Here is a 3,800-nt window from a genome sequence, read left to right on the forward strand (position 1 = left end):
GTGGGTGGGTGGATCGTGGTGGGGAAATAAAGATAACCTTAGCTAAATAATAACATTTCTGGATGGGCACTATCAATTTTCTCTCATTCTGGTTGCTTAATCTCTCTTGTTGATTTTGTCATGATAGGAGAGGGTACTGACGCTGCGGCAATGGTACTTCTGATCAGGCTCTAGGAATTTCAAGTCAAATAATGTGTTTTTGACAGCATTTTAACAGACTTATCTAAACATAACAGCCTCATCTCTGTTGATAATTTTTTGAAGTGGGCTTGGCCTACTTTTGGTTGGAGGCTGACCATGGACCGTCTTTTCTCTAACATCCAATGTTTTGTAACTGATTCTCCACATATCAGTCTTTTGAAAGCTTGGGCACACAAAGCACTAAGTGTCGATATATAAACACAAGGCTGACCATCACCTTGTGTTTTATATTCACCCCTTTTGGTATGAATTGATTCACATCATTTCCCTTCTCTTTACTTGCAAAGAAACAGAGCCTCTATGTTCTATACCAAACTGAAATGCTCATTAGGCTTATTGATCCAACAACACAAGCTCATTGACCTTCCCCAAAACTTTAACAACAGACCACAGGACAAACTATATCATTGTCAGAATCACTAAAACAGCCGTATAATTTGAGTTTCAGAGAGAACATATTCAAAATCTAAAACGTATCCGTAGGTCTTCGGGTTGAATCCAAAAGGTGACAGCAGATATGATCATTGTGACGGGAATATATAATAATAGCCATTGTTACTGTGTGATCTTAGAAAATTATATAACAGGTCATTGCCTGGTATTGCTAAAACACCAATGTAAACCATCACAGAACAATGTCAAAAGCATGCTAATTAATAACAGAGATGATGTGGCAATGTATGACACAGTTATTAACAATGACATTATCTTCCTCCACTGTGAAGGGGTAATAGTTCCACAATTGTACCCAAAAGAATTGCAATAGTTCAAGACACAAACTATTCTCTTACTTGTTCATGAAACAATCTATGGAAATCTGAATAGAAAACCTTTGTGACATAGACCTGTGTTGAACACGACTTTGGTGTCTTTGTAGAAGCACCTGTGTCTACATTCCCCATGATTGAAAATTGTTGGATATCTTAGATATAATCCAAATAAATTCCTTATAAGTGGAGAATGTGTTCCTGAAAATTTGAGTCAAGAGAGATAAAAGAAACCATACATAAAATACAGACTACATTATAGACAGAGGAGGAAAACTACCATATATTATTTTTTTACAACTTGCCATTTTTTGAAGAAATTAAATAATAAATACACTAAAGCTTCTATTTTGAATTCACCATCTTCAAAAACTGAACATCGTGTGTGTAATGCAAATGCAAGGAAGAAAAAGAGAAATTAGCTTGGTCGTTTCTCCTCTTTTTCTTCCATGCATTTGCATCAGTGTGCATGTGTGCCTATGACTATACAACAACAACAGTAACAACAACAACAACAACAACAAGCCTTTATCCCAACTTAAGGGGGTTGGCTACATGGATCCAAGTAAGGACTGGAAAAAGGAAAAATAAGCGATAGGAAGCAAATCATAAAAATAGTAACGAAGTTGACACAGCTGCATACAGCTAGATGGGGTCTGCTACCCAAATCCTGGACATCCAATCCGCTCTATTCGATGCATACTTGGAGAAGGGCATAATCTGTGCATGTCTTTCCTCACCACTTCTCCTATGGTCATTTTTGGTTTGCCCCTAGCTCTTTTACATCCTTCTATTTGGATCATATCACTCCTCCTCACTGGTGCATCCAATGGCCTCCATTGAACATGGCCATACCATCTCAAACGACATTCCCAAAATTTATCATAGTTGTGTGCCTATGACTATCATTTTGTTAAAACAGTCTTGAGGAATTCAATTGGGGCTGCATCAATCTCATGATCAATTGAATGAACCACCACGGGACCAATTGCTAACTGATATACACCTAAGGTATTTCCAACTTTCAAGGACAAAAATATCAATACAATCAGATGGGTTTTACCACAAGATGTAAATTAGTTGAGTAAAATCAAATACAAGAAAATTTCCAATGGGATTAAGTCTTGGCCCCATGTATCAAAAGCCAGATCTCATTTCTTTGCATGGCAGCTACCAGTATTCATATTTGAATGCCACACTATTATCTTTAGTACTTTGACAAGACTTCCACAAAGATGACTTCACTAAATGAAAGGAAAATGTCCACCCTAAAACCAATGTTTGGATGGTTATGACCTCACCTTTGCTAAATCATTTCATTACAGGAAAAAAAAGGCCAAGGTATTTCTGCCTCCCTAGGGGTGGCAGATAGTGAATCTTTGTATTTGTGTCATTACAGCCAAAAAGGCCAATATGTTTCCAAAAGAACCAGAAACAGACATGATGAGAACTCCCCCAAAAGATACATACTGATCTCGCCCTTTTCAATCAAATTGGCTGTCTGAACCAAATTTCTCTTCTGTCACAAGCATTAAATTTGATCAATTTGAATCAGAAACTGTGACTGAGTAATGGAACTACTGAATTCAAAGCAGGACAAGAATAAGAAAAGTCGAGAGAATTGGTATTAGGGTAGAACTATGGTTTGATGGGAGAAAATTTATAACATGCGACGTAGAGCTCAGACAGAGCTGAAACTTCTTTTTTTATTTCGATGGGTTGAGCTGAAACTTCAGTAGATAGGTTGACTAGGAAGGACCACAGGGTGCAATAGGGCTGGTATTGGCTACAGAAGAACAGTGAAAGGAAGAAATTTAGGTGTGAAATCATGTTGGAGTAGATGTTTATTGGTAGGGTTTATGAGGGACAGTTCAACCGAGATAATGAGAAAAGTTACAGTCTAAACAGAGCAGAATTGAGAGAGAAACAAGGAGTTGCAAACTACTGAAAAATAACCTAACAATAGACCCATCTGCGAAGCTTGTGTAAGATGAAGAAGACAGATCATAAGCAAGGCTTATAAATAGTGATTGATAGAACTTACAAGCAGAAGAACAGAAATGAAATCTGACCCTACTTATAGCCTAGGGAATCACCCAATCAGTCAAGTAGAATCTATCCAAAACTGAATCACCCAATCAGCCACGTAGAATCTATCCAAAACTCACAGTGAATCCTCACTAACTTAACAATCAAAAGCAGAATTTCATTGATCAGAATTGTGTCCACTGTCAACAACTGCAGGATTGATCCCTTATTACAGTGTACAGATCAGCCCAACTGCTTGGGTTACAATTGTAGTGACAATACCATTGGGAGTAAAATCACCAAACGTCACACTAATTCCAGAGGATCAGTTGAAGCAGATCAGTCCATTGGAAATCATATCACAAGAAAAAGATTTCACCCCATGTAATTGTTGCCTATCTTGTTTTCTTTCTCCTTCTGCTTTATATTTTAAGTATATGGGCTTGTGATTTGCTTTGCTTTCCTATTGAAGATTTTCCAATTGACATTGTTGTTATTTTATTCCCCAATTTATATAGAAGGCTGATCGAGGATGCTCTGGTTTTTGGGTTGGAGGAATTATTCTTTACTGCAAGTTCAACGCTAGACTGGGAAAAAGGCATCCCAGGGCCTGTTCTGATATTTGATCTTTGCAAACTAATGATAGATTACATGCCTATATGATATGAATTCTAAAAAAATGTATTAACTGTATGAGCATTTTTTAACAAAATAATAGCATTGCTACTAGTCATTAGGTTTTCGGAACTTGTGCTTCTCAAATGGTCAAATACATCTCACACACTGAACCCCACCCCCCCCCCC

This window comes from Macadamia integrifolia, chromosome 10 (genome assembly GCF_013358625.1).
Source record: "Macadamia integrifolia cultivar HAES 741 chromosome 10, SCU_Mint_v3, whole genome shotgun sequence".
Lineage (NCBI taxonomy): Eukaryota > Viridiplantae > Streptophyta > Magnoliopsida > Proteales > Proteaceae > Macadamia > Macadamia integrifolia.